Here is a 22,307-nt window from a genome sequence, read left to right on the forward strand (position 1 = left end):
AGAGAAGAAGAGGGACAAAGAAAATTCCGTTGATTGTTGATAAGTTTTCGTAGCTTATACCTCATGTCCCCAGTTATGTCTGATTTTCTTGAATAAGATAATAGTAATCACAAAGTCTTTTTTTTTATTAATAAAGATGCAATTGAACGAATTTATATATATATATATATATATATATATATATATATATATATATATATATATATATATATATATATATATATATATATATATATATATAATATATATATATATATATATATATATATATATATATATATATATATATATATATATATATATATATATATATATATATATATATATATATATGAGTGTGTGTGTGTGTTTATTACTTTTGTGAAAGTGAAAAGACTGTAAAAATTGTAGATGCCTTCAAATCCCTGTAAAATTAAAGGGAAATATAACCGGCATTTACTGCTTTTGTCGTTTATCAGTACAATGGTCTTTAAGGAAAGTTTTCGTAAGAACATGATCATTTTCAATATCGTTATTTTCAAGAGAGAGAAAAACATGAAGTCAGATTTAGACCTCTGGACTCTACAAGCCAACAGCGATGAGCGATCACTATTTTTCTGAACCGAGATCAGTTTCCTCTTATCACTAATTGTGTATGAGCATATTATTTCTTTGTTGTTATACTCATAAGAATGATAGCCTAACCAGCAACAACAACTTCGATAAATATCCATCATCATCATCTCCTCCTACGCCTATTAACACAAAGGGCCTCGGTTAGATTTCGCCAGTCGTCTCTATCTTGAGCTTTTGATTCAATACTTCTCCATTCATCATCTCCTACTTCATAATTCATAGTCCTTAACCATGTAGGCCTGGGTCTTCCAACTCTTCTAGTGCTTTGTGGAGCCCAGCTGAACGTTTAGTGAACTAATCTCTCTTGGGGAGCGCGAAGAGCATGCACAAATCATCTCCATCTACCCCCCCCCCCCATCACGATCTCATCCACATATGGCACTAATCTCTCTCACAGTTTCATTTCTAATCCTGTCCTACCCTTTATCTTCCAACATCCTTCTGAGGACTTTGTTCTCAACTCTACTAAATCTATAGGAGATTGTTTCATTGTCATACCATGACTCATGTCCGTATAATAACACCGATCTCACCAAACTGATGTATATATAGTCTGATTTTTATGTCATTTCAAGCGATTTGATTTCCAAATTTCACTTAACCTAGCCATTGTCTGATTTGTTTTTTTTTAATCCTCCACTAAACTCTAATTCTAAAGACAATGTATTGGAGATCATATAATTCCTAAATATTTAAACAATTCTATCTCCTTCCAATGATATTTCATCTATCATTGCATATTCCGTTCTCATCATGTCTTTCTTCTATTGATATCGAGCCCAACCCCATGTGATATTTCATGCATTCTGGTAAGCAAGCATTGCAAATCATGTGGTGTTCTGATAATAAGGGCAGCATCATCAGCATATTCTAGATCTGCCAATTTCCTATCACAGATCCAGTCCAATCCTTCTCCACCAGCTACGCTTTACAAAATCAACGGGGAGGATAAACAACATAGGCGGCAACACATTACCTTGGAGTACTCTGCTGTTCACTGAAAATTCATTTGATAGGACTCCATTGATATTGACTTTGCACTTGCTATGTTCATGAACAGACTTAATCAATTTTATATATTAAGAATAATTCCATAATAACGCACGACTCTCCACAAAATTGGCCGGTACACAATATCAAATGTTTTGTCATAGTCCACAAATGCCATCAAAAGTGGATTTCTATATTCTACACATTGCTTTGCATGTCTCAAAGTGAAAATTTGGTTAGCGCAACTTCTCCCTTTTCAAAATCATGCTTGTTCATCTCTCAGCTTTTCACCAATCTTTCTCTCGAGTCTCTTTAGAAAAAGCATACTATATATTTTCATAACAACTAACGTAGGTGTTATGCCTCTGTAATTATTGCAATCAGTCATGTCACCTTTTTTTTTTTTTTTTTTTTTTTTTTTGACATTTTCACCAATACTCCTGACTCCCATTCATCAGGTTTAGCCTCTTCATGCCACATTCTACAAAATAATCTTTTATATATTCTGGGGTCAATCCATTTTCAGCCAGTATCATCTAGGCAGTTATTCCATCGTATCCAGGGGCATTCCATCTCCTGAGTTTTTTAATGATAGCTTCGACTTTAAACACGTTGAATTCATTCATGGGCACATCAAGATCTTCATTAGCTACAGGTATATCAATCAAATTATTCCCTTCGTATTTCCTATTCATAACTTCACCATAGTGTTCCATCCAACATTGTCTTTCTTCATCTTTTGATGGGTATATGTTTCATCTTCTTTGTCCCAGTAGGGATTTCATTAATAATTCTATGATCGGTTCTTACACAATAGCCACTCCCTGAATTCATAGCTTTGTCAGCCCCATCTGCTTTACTGTCTAGATATTCTCTCCAGTCATTCCTGGCTTTTCTTCAGACTTCACTATCAATACTGAAATACTTAGCATGCTCTACCAAGTAATTTTCATTACTTCCTCGAATATTTTCAACAATCAATTTCCGTATTTGTCTCCTTTTTATGGTATCCCACTTGTCATTTGATATCCATGGCTGTAAACACTTTTACTTAGTGTTCCAAGGCTTCACTACCAACTGACTGATATATGTTCTTAACATATCACTATTCTTCATTAATTGTCTGCTCTTCGTCTCGTAAAGTCTCTAAAACTGCAAATCGATTCCTACATTTAATTGTCAATGTTTCTCTGTGCTCTTCCACTAGAAGCTTAGTTGTATCAAACCTAGTTATTCGATCTACTTTCCTGTTGGATGCTTTCAGTTTTAATTTCATTGTGGCAATGAGGAGCTGCCAATATCTTCACCTCTATAGTTTCTTACATTTCCCAGAGTCCTCCTTCTCTCTTTATTAAGGGTAATGAAATCTATTTGATTTTTTAATTGCCAATTTTTTTTTCAGAAATAAAAAGGGTATGATTCCATAGTTATGATACTCATGGGGATTTTTTTCGACATATGAGCAACATTTTCAATCACATTGGCAATGAATTTTTATATGATCAAAACACACGATTACACAAATAAACATTTTATGTGGATATTATGCTAATTATTTTTCATAATTCATTATCAGGAGCAAATTCTTCGATGAAAAAATAATTTTTATTCGTTATCAAAAGCTGGTTATCTCGAAGCAATTATAATTCTGAGTAATTCACACGGATACAGTAGAGAATAACAATTACAATATAATGCCAAGATATAATGATAAAAATTGACAAATCATCAGTTGATAATTATACTCATGAATATGATTTTCAATAGCTTATATCAGAATTATAACCAGCAACAAAATGTTTAATCAGAACTATAAAGATTATGTTCTATCATTGTAGACTGTATTTCATCTGGAGTATTAAAAAAAACACAGCGAAGAAAATAAATTATATATTAACATAATTGTATAATTTTAAATATTTAAAGAGCAATGCATAGCAATCAATTAGGAAAAATATTCGCAAATTAACTTCTTCATTTCGAAACGGGCGCCCCACACAAAAGGTTTAGTCACGTGACTCCCGTTCCGACCAGCCATCATGGTTGTGTGTTGTACTGCGGGGAGAGAGACACAACAAAATAGTCACTCATCTGTTTTAATTTAAGTTTTTATTCTAGACATGGTGTAATAGAGCGTCATTCGATCTAGTTACCAACTAGAACTAGTAATTTAAGTTTGTGACTCTATGAAAATATCAACGAGTGTCGTTTTTGCCCCCGTGGTCATCGAGATAGGTACGGAGGGAACGGGAACTTCTACAGAGCCGATGGAGGACGACAGCCATTGGATAGCAGTTATAGCTTGAGGTATACATAATTGATGTTCTTAAATGTTATTCACCACACTCTTAGGGCGTTCAGGCTGTTTATGCCACGCCTTGGATATTTTCCTATGTTTGAAATAGAGAATTGCCTTTACTAATACGGAAGAAGTGACAACTGCCATGGGTCCCTGTCGGAGGAAAAGAATGCGTTCACCCATTTTGTGATTGTTAACTCTCATTGCCTGGGTTTTTAGCTAATCGTGCATTAATTTACGCCCCGTGGAAGTTTAGGATAAGGTTTTTCCATAAGGTACGCCATTAATCCAGTCTGGATGTTTATCCACGCCAGAGACCGACTTTGTACCCCATAAGAGGACGGAAGGTCTGATTTGCTATGGTAAGGCCATTATTAATTGTTTATAAGCCTAAGGCTATGTAGGTTATGTTAAATTCGTGCAGGCCTATATATTAAATATTTAGTTAACGTGAATCTTGTCCAGTTTGGATATACTGTACAGTACTGTATTAGACTAGCTTTCTCCATTTTTTTTTTTTTTTTACCCAAGTTAATTAAACAAAAGGTGGTTTGTCTTAGGTGTGATTCAAAACAAAATTTAAGATAATTTAGGGATAATCTATCTGTAGAGCTTCAAAGTTTGGACTTACTGAAGAAAATCCCAAGCCGATGTTAAACGGTCGTTTTTCTTTTGCGTCTAAAAGTGGTGTCATATTACGGGTCAGGAAAGTTATCATCGACAGTCTGTAAGCTTTATTAGGATCCTTTGTAAAACAATGGACAGGACCTCCTGCACACATAGAACCCAGAACCTACAAGCAGTTTTCTCAACTACTTACCCAACGGCTAGTGCCCCTTAGACTGCTGTATTCTTGGTAATAATGTTAAAAATAAGGGAGTTATGGGGCATCGCCATTTTATACATACTCCTTTTATTATTAGTAAATACTGTATAATGGTGGACTTGGCCTCTGGCTTGTGTAGAAAAAAATTCTTTCCCGTTTTCTAGGCGTTCGTAAGCCATAGCCATCGTACCGCAAAACCAGTGTCCCTCATTTATGAAACTCTTGTCCGTCATTATGTAAAACCTCTTCACAAGAAGACCACCTAACCCAAACTCCCCTACCTAACCTAACATATGTTCTGTGTCCTTACCTAGGCCTATGTGCCTAACGCCTTCTGCACCCTCCCCCTTAGACTGCCGAATTCTCAGCTTACCATGTGTTCACTTTGCAACCTGCTTCACTCATAGTCAGGTAACACATATTTTGTAAAGGAAATCAGTTTACAAGTACAGTAATAAAGTTTATACTAGTCCCAACGAACGACATTCATCCGGATGGTGGGACATACTAGGGCTTCCGGAATCATGGGTATTGAACGTGTACATTTTCGACTAATTTCAGGAAAACCTTCAAATTACTCCCAGTATCCTTCAAATAACATTTCGGAATAATGTAATAGCAAAGTAGCTATCATAAAAATGTTTCTGTGTTCCTAATTATGGGCTTTAGTTGTCGTGTGTGATCTTTGCTGGCAATGATAAAGACTTGGTCTGAAGGAGTTTAAAGTTGTTGGTAATTGTTTATATGAAGGTTCAACAACTGTATTTATCAAGTCAACCGTAGTCTTCCCCTAGGTTTATGCAGTATAGTTTTACCCTTCTGAGCATATTTAAATTATAACTCGGAATAAATTGTTGAGTATTCTTACTTTGAAGCCCGTTGAAGATATTCTTGGAGACCTTCCTCTTACACCTCCCTGTACAAACTACATGTACAGTACCAATATACTGTTATTTCAATTAAATCAAGTGAATTATTGTGTAATTTTTATAACACTTAATTGTTCTTACGCGATAATACAAACCATTGTCCTTTACTGTGGGAGAAGACAGAAAAACTATATTAGGGTGTAAACAAAACAGCTGGTAGTTCGCTGGCCGAATGCTAGGAGGCAGCTCATCACTCGTCGGCCTGCTAGTGTTACTCACACTTTAATTATAGCCATCAGAGAGTGTGGTCATCCTCTTCCTACTCTCAAACTAGTAGAATTACTAAATCTTTTGCTTTCTCTCTTTCCAGTGTGTTTATGATCATGCTGATTGTGCGGACATGTTCTAAAGTCCTGTATTTCTTTCGCTAGTAGCCTTGTGGTCGATCCTCATTCGGTATGCCGAGATTGTAGAGGTCATGTGTTAGTTGAGCCCTCTCCTTATGATGAATGTAGCGAGTGGCTGCCCTCCCAGTGGGTGAAGTTTGGCAGGAGGAAGAAGAAGCCTAAGTGGGATTCTTCCCCTTTGGTGTTATCCTTGAAGTTGAAAAAATCCTAGGCCTACTTCACCCAGGACTCCATTCTGACTCTTCTTTTGTGGCTTCTTTGAGAGGCCATTTAAGCAGGGGGGGGGGACCTTTAACTCGACAAGACCAGGGATGTTGTCGTTTCCTCTAGAGAGACGACAGCTCCTCAGGGCAAGTCCCTTTTTGTAGAAACTGAACACTGCTTATTTTGTGGCTGTCGTTGGCCATCGAAGGCTTGTTGTCGGAGGACAACTTTAATCGCTTTCTTATATCAAAGCAACCATTAGAAGAGCAGGTGTCGGTGGTTCCCGCAGACATTAGGTAGGAAAACTGGTCTCGTCCTTGTCCTTCAGTTTCCCCTGCACAGAAGACATCTCGTTGCTCTTCTGTTGCTTGTGCGCCTTCCAGCTCTTCGGGCTCCCTGTGTTGAGAGGCAACCCCCTCGCTCCTCGTACTTTTTGAAGGAAGAGCAGAAACGCACTAAGTGATCTCATCCTCGTCGTCGTTGTCCTCATGTTTCTTATCCAGATTCTATAGTCCTTCGTAGAGGTCATCATCGCAGGAAGCGTTGCCCTCTAGTTGCAGGTGTAGGGAATGCTCTCCTTGTCGCTCCTTGCGAGCTCCAGATAAGAGTTCCTTCTCATTCTCATCAATGTCTCACTTCAGGCCTAGGAAGAAGACTCAGATCATTGCTTTCAAGCTCTTCACCTAGCCATCGCAACATCATTGCAAAACATCCGCGCCTGTGTCTCACGCTCACGTTCTCATCATGCTTCGCCATTGTGCTCCCCACCGAGGCTTGTCTTCACGATCTTATGCCTCACCCTCGCGTTGCAAGTACACTGCACTCCATGATCAAATTGTCCAGCTCCTTTATTTTCTAGTCCTGCCTCGCCACTCGTGTTCTAGGCATTCATCCCCGGTTCAGTCGAATAAGCCCAAGGATTCACCTTCACGATCCAGGAAGGGGGCTCTATCACATTCTGCTTGATGCTCCAGGTATACTTCTCACTATCGTTCCTCTTCTCTTGAGAAATCATCTCCGTTCACGTTCCTTAGTAGATTGTTCTCCGATGAAGGAGGAAAGAAGGAAACTATTCAGGAGGTCGAGGAGTTTCTTTCTGGCTAGGAGGAAAGAAGGAAGTTATTCAGAAAGTTAACGAGTTTCTCTCAGGCTTGGGCCGTTAAAGGGAAGGCTCCCTCAAACCCTGCGTCTAAGGTGTTTCGTAATACTGTATCCGCAGTCAACAACCTTGGAGATGGTAATGGTCCACCTTAGCCAAGGACGTGTTAGGTAAAGTTCAGTAACAGGTTGAGGTTGTGGGAGAGAAGGACTCCATGCAAGCTAAAGTCAGCTCGGTTCATCCTTGTTCCTCTGTTCTTCTGTTCAAGCAGTAATAATATGATAGGACCTTACGGGCCATTTCATCTCCTCCACTGGACCTGAAGGTTGTGGTCATTACCCTGGGATGTTTGTTAGAGAGACTTTCCTCATTACCAGTCTTGCACCTTAGATGTCAGGATGCCTGAAAACTTTAAATCAATCAATCAATCAATCCTGGCAAGCAGAAGCAACAGCAATGGAAGTCACAGCTGTAAACACCCTCCAGCCCATGTCCTGGGAAGACTACTGGTCTGGTCCTGTTGGTTATCTTGCTGGCCACCTTAGACTTGAAGCAGCAGACACTAAAGAACATCGTGTTGACAGGTGCTATGGTGATCGAGTAGCACATAATGCACCAGTTAGCCAACCAGTGGGCTAACCGGGTGCTCAAGTGCCAGGAAGCCTTGACCTCCTGGATGCACAAGTGCATTGGTAGGGGAGAGAAGTTGGACCTGAGGAATGCCTCTCTTACAACCCATTCAGGATTTCCTCCACATAGGAATGGAGGGAAGGCGCCCAAGGTCAGTATCGTTTTGTGCTCCACAGCCATCAACATCTGGACAATCGCAGTCAGAAAATCAACCCATGCTACCTAAGCTCCAGTGAATCCTCAGAAAACCTCTGTCCTTAACCTCTCCCCCTTCCCCCTGCCAGTCACAAGGACGTAATCAAGGGAAAGATCAGGAAGTGGTAGACACCGGGGCTAAGATGGGCATTCCCCTATCTCACCCCTGGTGGGGGTGATGTCTACAAAGGAATTGGGGAAGGTGGTGGTTTCACGAGGTGAAGGACTGGATTGTGAGGGTCCTCTGCTTGGGATACCTCCTTCTGTTCATCAGCCTTCCCCCTCTGATTCCTACCTCCTAGAGTCCATATCATCTTAATACCTGGGAACAGTGTAGCATCTCGCCCTACAGAAAGAAGTCAAAGACATGATCAAGGCATCTGGAGGCTGGAAACCACTCATCGATCTCTTTACTTTGAACTAGTTTGTTTAACAGATGCCGTTCAAAATGGAGAGACTGTCCATAGTTGTTCAGACTATAAGACCAGGGAACGTATACTTCAGATTCCTGTGCGTTCAGCATCCTGGAAGTGCTGGAGGGTATTATTCGACGAGAAGTTTTACCAGTTTAAGGTCCTCTGCTAGGTCTGTCAAAAGCTCCACAGAATTTTACAAGGGTGTTTGGCCTTGTATCGTCCTGGACTCACGCCAACGGAGTTACGTTGCTTCGCAAATTCCAGAGAGACTTACCCTTCAGAACAGGCTTCTGATAAATTGAGAGAAGTCAGTCTTCATTCCCTCCCTGAGACACTTCTATTGTATTTAATGAGGAAGATGGACACCATATTGAGGAGTCTTCCCATTAAAATACAAGATCTCACAACTTTGACAAACGGTGCCCTGTTTTCAGCTTCTTAAATCTGCCAGCCCATATTTGGCAGATTGGTAGGTTCCTGGAGGATGACTTATGGTTACATTGTCTTTACGGACGACAGAAGTCGTCCTAGTTACAACACCTCGACGATGGTGACCCTAGGATCGGAGGCCATGGAAGAGATGAACTTAAGGAAAGGAATCTTAAATTGTCTCCGGAGTTTCATTTGTTCACAGGTGCTTTGAAGGAGGGCTGGGGAACCCAGCTAGACCATTAAGTGGTATCAGGAATGCAGTCAGACCAGAGCCATCAAAACCACATCAATGATCTAGAGCATTTATGCCCTCTTCTTGAAGGTTACTTAGTGGTGTTGATGAACGACCATACCGCTGTGATGTCTTACATTTGCAAACGGAGGAACGATATCCCATCAATTGTGTCGCCTAGCAGTCAGGATCCTCGAGTAGGCGGAAGAGCACTTGATTGTTCTGACAGCCTGATTCCTCCCGAGGAGAAAATCTAGGTGACAGACAACCTGAGCTGGAAGACAAAGATAGTTGGCTCAGAATGAACTTTTGTCTTCATATGTCAATGGAGATTTTGACTTTGTGGGGTTGCCCTATCATCGACTCTTTGCAAAAGCCCTCAACAAAATGCTCTTTGTTTAGTGCTCACTGCTCTCAGAACAAGGAGTCAAAGACTTGTTCCAGCATCCATTGGACAGTCTTGACGCATACGCTTTTCCTCCGTATTTGCTTCCAAGAAGGGCACTATTACAATGTCCTTATGTCTCAGAACGTGGTTATGAAACTTTTTGTTGCAATGTGTCCTCGCATGGAATGGTACACAGTTCTTATTTTAGCAGAGGTGCCAAGGGAACAACGTCCCTATTATGAATTTACCACAAGGCGGTGGAGGTTATTCGGCATCTCTTGCAGAAAGGGGTTGTTCGAGATACTGCACAATGTATGTCTGGCTATCTCTACAAATCCTTGTCTGCAGTTTATCAGGACTAGTGGGCATCTTCTGTGATTGGTGTCATGGGAGGGGTATCCATCTTTTCGGAGCTTCTGCATCAATAGTTGCTGATTTTTTGCTTTACCTCTGTAAGGAGACACCACTGTACAGTAGCCCATTTCTGCAGTAAAGGGATATTTCTTTGAAAGATTTTTCCATGCTCATATGGAGCTTGGAGCAGTCTTGCCTTCCAGTGGAAGTGAGCGCACACACCTTGGAATGTGATCAACATCTTAAGTCCCCTGAAGATGGCACTTTTCAAGCCTTTGAAATGTTATCAGATAGGGATCTGACCATGAAGACAGTGTTTCAGCTTGCTTTGACCTTGGCTTAACCTAGTAGCAAACTTTGCGGGCTCTCTTTTAATGTCAACCATTTTTAGGGGGTAGACAGAAATCCCTTAGCTTCATCCCTGAGTTTGTCGCCAAAACCCAAAATTCATTCCATAATTTTTGTAGTTTCAATTCTCTGAGATGCATCTGATAATCCTGATCATCTATTACTCTGTCATGTAAAGGGATTGAAAGCTTACCTCAAATGCAGCATATCTGTTAGACCTCATCTGTTGCATCTTTTTATCAGTACTGGAAGAAACTAAAGGAAGGTCATCAAAAACACCATCTCCTTTTGGTGAAGGGAAGTAGCTGCTCAGCAAGTGGCTTAGCTATCTCAGCTCCTTTATGGGACGAGTAACTTTGGGTCATGGGTGGTCAAGAGTAAGTCTGGGCTGAAAGTGATGATTGACTTGTCTTTTCATTTTTCTTTTAATCTTCCCCCCTCTTGTGGTACAGCCTTGTGAGCCTCACCAGCTGGACTCGACCTGAAGTGGAAGTAAGATCACTAGACTCAGGTATCTTAGGAGTGTCATGAGGGGGTCTTTTCCCCTCACTCCTTTCAAGGAGTGTGTTGTATCCAAGCAAACCCACTTGAACATAATATAGCCTTTTCATCATGTTAGCCAGGTTACACCACAGAGGTTGAAGCTCAACTCTGTACTTTGAAGCACAGGCTGTGTTTTATCCTTTTCAAAGTGTGGTTCACGAGGTGTAAGGAGCTCAGACTCTTTTCCCATATGGCAAGAATCTTTGGTTCCCAGGTAAAGTTCCAGCCTGTTGGAAGGGGTCGTTTCCCTCCTAAGAACGAATCTCTTATAGTAAAGGACAATTGGGTTGTATTATTGTATTGGAATAGATTAAACATTTGTTAAATACATTAATTCATATATTTCCTAACTATACAAAGCTTAGTCCTTTTCTCAAACTTGTTCACCATCACCACCCCAAAATAACTCCTAGCAGGAGTCAAATTGCTGGGTAGCACTGGCGGGCAGATGAGTGAGGTGTCTGCCACCTAGAGCCTGGCCAGTGAACTACCTGCTGGTTTGTTTACACCTTGATCAAGTTTTTAACTGCTATGTTCCAGTTTTCATTGTTTTATATCCTCCTAAAGTAAAGGTTTGTAGTTAGGAAAAATAAGTTTTCTTTAAAATTTGTCATTTTTGAGATTAGGTTTATATTTTTTTTTGCATGTTATGATGTGATACAAGATGCTTTCTTTGAGGTCATATATGTAGCTGGTTTGAGAGTGATGTGGGTAAGAATATTTGTATACAGAAAAAGAGGAAGAGGAATGTTGAAGGTACAGTATGTGGTGTTCGTTTAAATTGAATGAAAGATTAAAGTTGTATTTGCAAACTTTATTTTATTACAGAAATTGTTTTTTGAAAAGGGTTTATTTGGACCACTTCATAAGGTCAAATATTCCGTCTGGGATGCTAGTACAGTATTCTAAGTAAAAAGGATTTGTTCCGTAACTGAAATACAAACCACGCAATTTACATGGGGTGATTACTTCGACGCAGCTGATGATGAGCCATAAAGTTTTAACGATCGTTTCCTACCCCACTGCTAGTTAGCGGGGGGGGGGGGGGGGGGTTAGGGAGGGGTAGCTAGTTACCCCTCCCCCTCACACACACCGGAGAATACTCCACTCTACTTTTGGATTGGATAGTGATCGGAAGTCTCCGCTCCTATCCTCACTTGACGGCCATATTGTTTTGTCTTTTAACTTGCCTTTTCTTATACTTAATATGTTTAAACATTATTGATGTTTATGTATATTTTTGTGTATAGAAAATAGTAAGTTTCCTTTGCTTTCGGTGTTGTGCGGTGTGTGTTGTGTATGTTCTACGAGAGTTTCGCCGGCTTTGCAGGCCACTACGATCTATTTTTGATCACGGCTTTTCACTCCTAGGCCACCATGGTTGCCTTCGTGGAGACCGGCCCTTCTCTTGTGGTCGTTCACCTCTTACTCCGTACTACGCCTACGATAGCCTCTCAGGACCGAGTCGCTATTTCGTTTTATTTGTGTCGATTATTTTTATGAATATAATTGTTTTAACTTTTCTGCTCAGGGCTCACGTCCCTTTGGGGGTTGGTGATCCTTGAATGTCCCCCTCCCCTCACCTGGGCATGCTGGGTGGGGGAGGGGGGGGCACATACCTTCTTTCGTTCTTATGTTTTTTCCCTTGGGGTTTCTCTTCAGAGTTTCACCCGGGGGAATTTCTGTTAAATAATTATTCTGTTTTATTTTCCAGTTTGCGATGCTGTTTCTTCGTGCCTGTTGTGTGCCTTCGAAGCAGAGCTGTCCTGTTTATCCTGGGGAGTCGGCTTCGCCGCCGTCTCGCAAGGCGTTCGTCAGGGGCGTTTCCTTCTCTTAGAAGTTCCCTGTGACTACTGCCAGCTCTTCATTGCATCCTAGAACGATAAGGAGGTTCGCCTCTAGGGTAGTTAGTTAACTTCCCTTTTTACTTTCCTTGGTCTTGGGCGGTTATACTCTGGGGGCTGAGCGGCTGCCCTTGTGACTTGCTCTAGGGGCTGAGCGATTGCAAGGCTAGACCATGGTACTAGCGACTATGCTCTCGGGGCTGAGCGGTCGCTTCTGTAGCTACGCTCAAGGGGCTGAGCAGCTGCAGGATCAGCCTGGCCCTCTCTCGTTCACGAGGGAGGCCGCACTAAGTGCTCCTCCTCGAAAGGATTGCTCCTTTTGTCTCTTCTACGAAGTGTCCCCTCCCGTTCGTGTGAGAGGACACTCACAGAGACTCCTCTTCGGAGGATTGTTCCTGTTACGTCTGCTGATCTAAGGGCCTTTCAGGGCTCCATCACCAGTCTCTTCTACGAAGTGCTCACCTCTCTCGTTCGCGAGAGAGGCCACTCATAGAGACTCCTCTTTGGAGGATTGTTCCTGTTGACAACAGCTTGCTGTTCAGTCACTAGCACTTCAGAGTTTAGTGAGAGGGAAACTTCGGTTTCTCTTTTTTCCCTGACCCTTCGGGGTCTCGGAGCTTTAGTTACGCAGTTCCCTCAGGCTCTTGTAACTTTAGTCACTTCTACTCTTCGGTGATTAGTGACGGAGAAACTTCGGTTTCTCGTTGCATTGACCCTTCGGGGTCTTGCAACTAATCCCCAGTGTACCTGTTGCCTGCTGTATCCGTTCCTGACTGCAGACGCGCTTGGGCGCCCACGCCCCCGCTATCTAACGGGCTCCTTCCTTCGGGGCAGGAGAGACTTTCTCATACCTTGAGTAAGTCCCTTAAGTGCCAAGTATCACCTGCGCGCCAACGTTCCCTTATGCGCTTGCGCTCGACTGCTGTTCCTGAGTCTGCCTTCAGAGACACCCTGTTCCAGTATTCAGTTAGGCTGCTACCAACGTTCCCTGCACATTTTGCGCACATCGTTGGAGTTCCTGAGATAGGGCACTTGCGCTCACCAGCGTTTCAGCCTACGGTGTCTCTAAGTCTCTTCTACGAAGCACACCTCTCCCGTTCGAGGGAAAGGTACCTCACAGAGACCACTACTCGGAGTATTTAGCAGTCCCTCAGTTGATCATCGGCACTGAAGTAGACCTCCTGGTCCTCTTCAGGGGATGCCCTTCCTTTTAGGGACACATCCCAGTTCCTGATATACGAGTTAGCCGATCCTTCAACCATCTCCGACGATTTTCTGTTACACATGGGCTTACGTTCTTCACTCGCGCATAAGCGCTGAAGACCGCCCGCGTGCGGGATTACTTCCCGACGATCTTCTGTTCCCGCTAATGCGTAAGCGTTGATGATCGCCCGCGTGCGGGATGGTTTCACGCTCGCGATCGTCGAGGGTCGTTAGCCGACGATCTTCTGTTCGCACTATCGCGTAAGCGTTGATGATCACCCACGCCCGACCTTAAAGGCCCTTCCTCTCGCGATCGTCAACCCGGCAACGGTCGTTAGCCGGGGATCTTCGGATCCAGCGCTGACGATCTTGTTAGTGTGCGTAAGCGCCGAGGATCGGTCTGTGCGCGGGATGGTTTCCCGCGCGCGACAACGGGGCCTTCCGCGCGCGACAACGAGTCCTTCGACGGCCGTTAGCCAGCGAATCTTCGGATCCGCCGCTAAGCGGAAGCGCCGACGATCTTCTTAGTACGCTTAAGCTCCGATGATCGTTCTATGTGCGGGATGGTTTCCCGCGCACGGCAACGAGGCCATGCAGTTCTCCGCATGCGATTGTCGACGGCCGTTTGTCGCTGATCTTCGGATTCGGCGCTAGGTGCGCGAGCGCCGACGATTTTCACAGTACGCGTGAGCACCGAAGATCGTTCCGTTCGCGGGATTGTTTCCTGCACGCGACCATTGAGGCTCACACAGTCATCGCACGGATCGATCGTCGTAGATCGTTCGCGCGCGGGCACCGAGGTTCCCGCTTGTAATCGCCGACTATTTTCTCAAACGCGCGAACGCCGACAATCTTCGGTTACGCGTGAGTGCCGAAGATCGTCCGGGCTCGCGCGAATCGCCGACGATCGTCTTACTTGCGTAAGCACCAAAGATCGTCAGCGTTATTCTTCCGCGCGTGGGATGGTTTCCCACATGCAATCCCTAGCACCGGCGATCTTTTTTTGCCGAGATCGTTCGTGCGTGGGATGGTTTCCCTCGCCCACGATCTTTCACGCGCAAGTGCCAGCAATCTTCATACGCGCGAAGACGCTAGGATCGTTCACGCGGTCGCCGATACGCCCACACTGGCATGCGGGCGCGGTTATTCTGCTACGCATGCTTTATTCAGGTGCTACCCAGATATGTGCTTTTCGCACGATCGTCAGCGTGATCGGCGCACCGTTCTCCGACACGACCGCGCCCTGTTTATATCAGGGCTTATGACGGTCAGGCCACCTCCGCGTTTCCCTCCCCCGCAGCGCAGAGCAGCGCCCTCTCCGGAGGGGGGGAGGTTTCCAGACAGGTCAAAGGTCGCTTCTCCCTTCACTGCAGACTCTCTACGGGCGAACCCTCGTGTGTCATCTCCCCCAGAGGATCGAACGATCCTCTTCCCTCCAGAGGGCCTCCCTGTCAGCGCGAGGATTGGTCGGCATCCCTGGTGGGATGTCGTCGTCAGAGCACTCAAGCAGGCGATGAGCCTGTGCCTTCTGACTGGGGTCACTAATCAATAGCAGCTTCCTCTCCCCCTGAAGGGGTTGAGAGGAATCCCTGGCATAGTATCTTCCCCAAGGACTATCCTGTCCCTTCGAGAGTCCTTACGCAGGGGATGAGCCCTCCTCAGACTCCATCTCCCCTCCCCTGCGGATGAGCTTTGCCTATCCCCAGGAGGGTTGGAAGACACGGTCCTCTCCCCCTTCACTCCATAGGGTGAATCCCCGCCTCTTCCTGAGGGTCCTATCGTGCGGAGGGGGCGAAGCCTTACATCCCTCATCGCTGGGGTCCTGTTTCCCTCCTAGGAGGGATCCTAAGGCCCTGTCTTCCACAAGGATCTGACAGGATCCAGTTGGACCCTTGGGGCATGTCTACGATTCTCCCCAGGAAGAGCCTCTGGGGATGGGAGACCTTGCTGCGAGTCCATCAGGAGGAGTAGCTCCAGGGGTCGGAACTTGCGTTCTGGCAGGTTCTGGCCCTCATGAGAAACCTCAAGGGGATCCCAGATTCAGAAATTCCTCTTCGGTAAGGGAAGGATTCGGTCCTGGACCGAGTTCTACTCACCCAAGGACTTCCTTACGCCAGTGCTCTTGCCCTGGTCTCAGGGAATGGAGAGTGCCAGAGACTAGGTCGATGGCCAGCTCTCTGAGCTTGTCTCCTTCAACAGTCCTGGTCGGTATCGAGCCCTTCTCTCCTCCCTGGGTAGGGATTGGTGAGGGGACGAGCCCTCCGGGCGGAAGTCCAATCCATGTCAGAGAGGCGCCCCCTCCAAGAGGCGGCCAACGTGTTTCGAGGCCTCCGTAATCGTCTCCTTCCCTTCTCGACTCCGTACAGGGTTGTCAAACAGTCTCCGTTCAGCATAGCGACAGCAGAGGCTGTCAGCTTTGCGGTAAGACCACAAGACTTCATGGGTACACTGGTCCGGTAGGACTCGTACTCCCGGTCCTGGTATACCAGTTCAAGGGCTGTGCTTCGGCTTCTCCATGGCACCTCAACAGTTCTCCGATACATCCTCTCGGATCTCTTCACGGGCTCCCAGCATCGACATCCGGCCACTCCGTTTCCTGGGTGGCTGGCCGATCCTGGCAGACTCGAAGGTTTCCCTTCTTCGTCATCGGGACAAGTTCCTCGGACTTTACCAAGTTCTAAAGATCATGGTGGTCCTCGAGGGGTCCTCCCCACAGCCCTTTCAGAGTCTGGTATACCGAGCCTGGTCTTAGGCTCCTATCTCCCGTAGCCTTCCCTTCAGACGTCAGGGTACCAAGGCAGAGGAAGGTCGTGAGACCTTTCCTCACACGAGAAGACCCTCCAACCTAAGGTTGTTAAGTCTCTCCTCCTTGACCCATCTGGTTTCCACAGTCGCCCCAGGTTGAGTTCTCTCCAGTGGCGACTCGGGGCGCAGGGGAGTCGGGGGCACGTCTCCCCAGACGCCGAGACCCCTATGGGACAACCGGTACAGACGAACCCATAGGGATGGGAAGCTGACGAGGGCCTACAAGAGGGAGTGGTCCTTCTCGTCCTTCCCCCTAACTTGATGCTGTTTTCTGACGCGTCAAAGAAAGGGGGGCCCCACGTTCTGATCCACGAGTCCTCAGACCGGGGTCAGAATCAGGAAGAACATTCTCTAGTCCTACTAGAGACGGAAACCGTGTTTCTGGCTCTTCAGTAGCTCCACCTAGCCTGGCGGACTACTCTGTGGTTATGAGGATCAACAACACCACAGTGAGGGTTTTCTGGTCCTGACAAGGAGGTACTTTTCAGTACAACCATCCCATCCTGCGGTAGAGATACTGGGATGGTCCGAGTCCCCCTCGGTCTCCTTGGCAGCTCGCTTGATTCCAGGCAAAGGAATGGGCTCGCCGACAGTCTGAGCAGTGTGTCACGGACACCACATTCCGAGTGGTCTTTGGATTCTCAAGTAGTCTACAAGTCCTGTCTCGGTCTGGCTCCCTCGGTGGACCGGTTCGCTACAGCACTGAGCTGCAAGCTCCCGCTGTACTGCTCCCCGGTCACGGATCCCAAGGCCCTCTGGTAGGAGGCCTTCCAGCAACGGTGGGACACCATCGATGTGTTGCCCCTGTAGCTTGCTCCTCTTCCCGCCGGGTGTCTATCCAGCATCTCCTCAAAGAGAGAGGACTTTCGCAACAAGTTGCGAAAAGGAGGCCTGGACACCTGCGCAAGTCTTCCGCAGTAGTCTCCCAGGCGATAGGGCGAGTTTCTGTGGCCAGTGTCGGGGAGAGGGCATCCCTCCACACGATGCTGCTTCCAGCAATGGCGGAGCCCATAGTGGGATTGCGGGATAAATGTGCCTTTTCAGTTTTGAGTGTGAAAGGCTATCCCTCAGCCGTAAGTCTTGCTCCTGGCCCTAGGGACAAACATTTCTCCCCCCGCTGGAACTCTATCTTCGCATGCGAGGCCTTGTCCTCCCCTACCCTCAGTTGAAGGTGAGACCTCCTCCTTGGAATGTGGTTCGAGTCCTCAAGTCTCGAACAAATTATGATGATATATATAGAGCATTTGAGTGCTATGGATTGATAAAGGAAATACGGATGCGACTTGGAGATGAAAAATGGGACTCTTGGATATCTTTTGAAAGTCATGATGAAGCGTTTAATGCCATAAGTAATATTAGTAGTATCAAAATTAACGAATTGAACATCATGGGAGCTCTTTGTGATAAGGTCCCAAAGGAATTGGATGTGTACAAACCTGCTGATTGGTTTGAAAAAGATAGAAATGTACCCATGCCTTCACAGAGAAAACCCAAACCACCTATGTGGCTCTTAGCTAAACCTAAAGGGATAATAGGGAATTATTTTAAGATATGTAAGTTTATCTAAAAAAAAGTAGGAACCATAGCACCTGGAGATATATCTCGTTTTGGGAAGAACAGTTATCTCATCCATGCCAAATCTTCGACTCAGTCTGCAATACTGTCTAACTTACAGACAGGCAGTGATGAAATTACATTGGAAATGAAACCTCATCTAAATTTTAGTTATGGAAGGGGAGTGGTCTTTAATAAGGACCTATACGAATTTACAGAGGAGGAGATACTTTCTATGTGTCCATTAAATGTATGGAAAGTGCATAAGGTTCCTGGAACTTCAATGATTATACTTACTTTCCAGGATGCTGATGTACCTTTCCATATTTTTATTGAAAATGAAAGGATTAAAGTTCGACCTTTCAAACAAAAGCCCCTGCAATGTTTTAATTGTTTTAAATTTGGACACCCATCCAAAGTTTGCAAAAATGGAAAAATGTGTGGTATTTGCTCCAAAACTTATCATGGAGAATGTACACTTGAGGCCAGGTGTTCAAATTGCAATTTGAATCATAAATCAACTGATAGGATATGCGAACTGTATAAGTTGGAGGAAGCTGCCCTAAACAAATCAAGTTTAGAACACATAAGTGTGGGACATGCAAAAAGAATGTTGAATAAATCAACCAGCTATGCAAAGGCCTTAAAATCAAAGGTAAATTTACCACAGGAGACAGCAACCCCACCTAGCACTGCCAGTAATTCTAAGAAAAGAAATACAACCTCTGATGATAAAGTACTGCATGACAAAGTAATCGTATTGCCTTCTGAGGCTTTGCCACAGCGTATTAAAAATGGGTCATTGCCCATTTCTGTACAGCCTTCGTCCCCCATTACTAACATTAGTACTAACCTCTCCCAGGCCATGTCCTTGCCTGATTTGATGGAGATGCCACCTGACACTAAGTTACCAGGTGCACCTGTATTGGGGAAGGTGCAAAAACCTGGTAGCTCAAAACCTACTAATCGGAAAAGAGAGAGACCTCCATCTCTCTCACCCCCTTCCATAAGAAATATCAAAATTACGACGTCAAATAAATATGATGATTTGTCTGTTGATATTTCTGATCTGGAAGTAAATTTAAATAAATCGGAAATTCAAGTGGAGGTCCACCAACCTCCTCAACAATCAGATCAAAAAGACAAAAAGAAAATCATAAATTCTAAACCCAATCTATCAAGACCTTCTTTAATAAAACCACCTAAAAATAGTGTTAGATCAAAAACTGCTAATGGGAAGACTCCATCCAAGGGGTCTACCAAATTATAAACCATAGTTTTTTCCTCCATTTTGCAATGGAATTGTCAGGGTTTAAGGGCCAAATATGAAGAACTTAAGCTCCTTATTCATGAGCATTCCCCCATAATTATTTGTCTACAGGAGAGCAAACTTGATCATAATACCCCATGTCCTCGCGAATACATTAGTTATAGGACACCATATGATCACCAAGTGGGGAGCCATGGCGGAAGTCTCATATACGTTCGTCGAGATGTTCCCCAAGTTTCTCTGTCTATTCGTACACCTCTGCAGGCAGTGGTTGTACAGATCGACATAGGGCGAAAATATACAATTTGTTCTCTGTACTTGCCTCCAAATGATAACATTTTGTATGACAACTTAGTGGAGGTGATTCAACAACTCCCTCAACCTTTTCTTTTACTTGGAGATTTGAATAGTAGACATCCTTTGTGGGGTGATGTTTTAGCAAACACGAGGGGAAATATCATATCATCAATTGTGGAAAATGAAGATGTGGGACTCCTTAATACAGGAGAGCCCACACACTTTCATGTCCAGACAGGTACCTTGTCATGTATTGACCTAGCAATCGTAAGCTCTAATTGCCTTCTCGACTTTGATTGGAGAACATTAGATGATTGGCATACTAGTGATCACGCACCAATCATTATAAACACCAACAATGGTCCACCTTTACAGGGATCGCCACGATGGAATCTTGACAAGGCGGACTGGGGTAAATTTCGTGAGCTAAGCGAAATTGAGGGGGATGTAGGACAAGTTGAAAATATCGATGATGCCATAGACTTACTGAATGGAACTCTCCATACAGCAGGAGTCAATTCAATTCCCAAAACAACAGGGTTATTCAAACGACGACCAGTCCCGTGGTGGTCTTCAGAACTAACTGCCCTGCACAGAGCCACAAGAAGATCTTTAACACGATTGCGTAGACGCAGAACTGATGAGAATTTAATTATGTACAAGAAATGTAGAGCACAGTTCCGTCGTGCCATGAAAGAAGCAAGGCGCCAGTCATGGATGTCTTTTGTTTCCTCCATTAACAGTAGAACACCACCATCTTCTGTGTGGAGGAAAGTAAAAAAGATAGCTGGCAAATTCACCCCCAACCCACCACCAGTGTTGAAGGTGAATGGCCAGTATGTAACTGAAGCAAAGGAAGTTAGCAATGCTCTGGCTAATCATTTTTCAAATGTATCCAGCAAGTGTGAAGGAGCCCCTGGTCACCAGTATAGGAGCGCTGAAGAAAAGAAAATTTTAAATTTTGCAACAAGAAGGGAAGAGTCGTATAATTCTCCTTTCACTGAAAGAGAATTTGATTCCGCACTTGCTCATTGCAACGATACAGCCCCTGGACCCGATGGAATTCCATATGCAATGATTAAACATGTACATTTTAATACAAAGCTATTTATTTTAAGTATTATTAATAGAATATGGCATGATCATAGTTACCCAAGTGTTTGGGAACTAGCCATTATTTTAGCCTTTTTAAAACCCGGTAAAGACAAGTTTTTAGCAGCAAACTATCGTCCTATTGCATTGACATCTTGTTTATGTAAAATCATGGAGAAGATGGTCAATGCAAGGCTGATATGGTACCTTGAAAAGAAAGGTATTTTATCACCGATTCAATGTGGATTCCGAAAAATGCACTCAACGACTGATGTGTTGATACGACTAGAGTCTTCTATTTGTGAAGCCTTTGCTTCCAAACAGCACCATGTTACAGTATTTTTTGACCTTGAAAAGGCATATGATACCACATGGAGATATGGTATACTTAAAACCATTCATGAATTGGGATTGAGAGGAGAGCTGCCACTATTTATTCAGGCATTTCTTTCACGTAGAGTTTTTCAAGTGAGAGTTGGGGAAACACTATCTGAGAGTAAGTGTCAGGAAGAAGGAGTTCCTCAGGGTAGTGTGCTGAGTGTAACCCTTTTTGCACTAGCAATTAATGGGATATCCAAAGCCATTCCCCAGGATGTTCTCTCAACATTATTTGTGGATGATCTCTCAATATCATTTGCTGGCACTAGAATGGCAATGGTTGAGAGAAAAATCCAACACTCTATTGATAAAATTATCCAGTGGGCTGACATGAATGGATTTAAGTTCTCGACAAGTAAAACTACCGTTGTCCATTTTTGTCGTATCCGGGGAGTACATCCAGACCCGGATATATACATTAAAGGTCAACGGATACCATGTGCAAGAGAAGCTAAATTTTTAGGTTTGATATTTGATTGTAGGCTGACATGGGTTTCTCACTTAAAAGCATTAAAAGCTAAATGTGTTGAAGCTCTGAATATCTTAAAAGTATTGTCCCATACATCGTGGGGGGCAGACCGCAATACTATTTTAAAATTATACAAGGCCTTGATTTTTTCCAAAATTAGTTATGGTTGTGAGGTATATTCTTCAGCCACCCCAAGCCGGTTAAAAATATTAGACTCGATACATCATGCAGGTATTAGATTGTCTACTGGAGCTTTTAAAACCTCGCCTATCCCAAGTCTCCTTGTTGATGCTGGAGAGTTACCTCTAGACCTATACCGAATGTCTTCCATTCTTCGGTATTGGTTTAGATTGCAAAGACTCCCTAACTCTCTCGCCTTTCAGACTGCAAGCCTTGTAAGACACGCATCATACTTTGAGTTGCACCCAAAATCTCCTCAACCTTATGGCTTTCGGGTGAAACGATTATTAAATAGTCTGGATTTAATTAGAAATAAGGTACTTCCATTCAAGGTATCACCAACGCCTCCATGGAAGTTACCAGAGATA

The 22,307-nt window shown here is 44.0% G+C and overlaps 1 protein-coding gene across 5 annotated transcripts in view; it reads left to right on the forward strand.

The window, feature by feature from the left end:
• Positions 1-3,612: 3,612 nt before the first annotated feature.
• Set2 (SET domain containing 2) overlaps positions 3,613-22,307 on the forward strand; it is an 86,630-nt gene continuing 67,935 nt past the window's right edge. For 3 of the 5 annotated variants that reach the window (XM_068350976.1, XM_068350979.1, XM_068350980.1), the window contains exon 1: positions 3,614-3,912. The gene's annotated coding sequence lies outside the window, so the exon portion shown is untranslated. Of the gene's footprint in view, positions 3,913-22,307 lie in introns of all 5 variants that reach the window. The other 2 variants (XM_068350975.1, XM_068350977.1) reach the window with 1 other exon arrangement.

The sequence above is a fragment of the Palaemon carinicauda genome, chromosome 27, assembly GCF_036898095.1.
Source record: "Palaemon carinicauda isolate YSFRI2023 chromosome 27, ASM3689809v2, whole genome shotgun sequence".
Taxonomy (NCBI): Eukaryota; Metazoa; Arthropoda; class Malacostraca; order Decapoda; family Palaemonidae; genus Palaemon; species Palaemon carinicauda.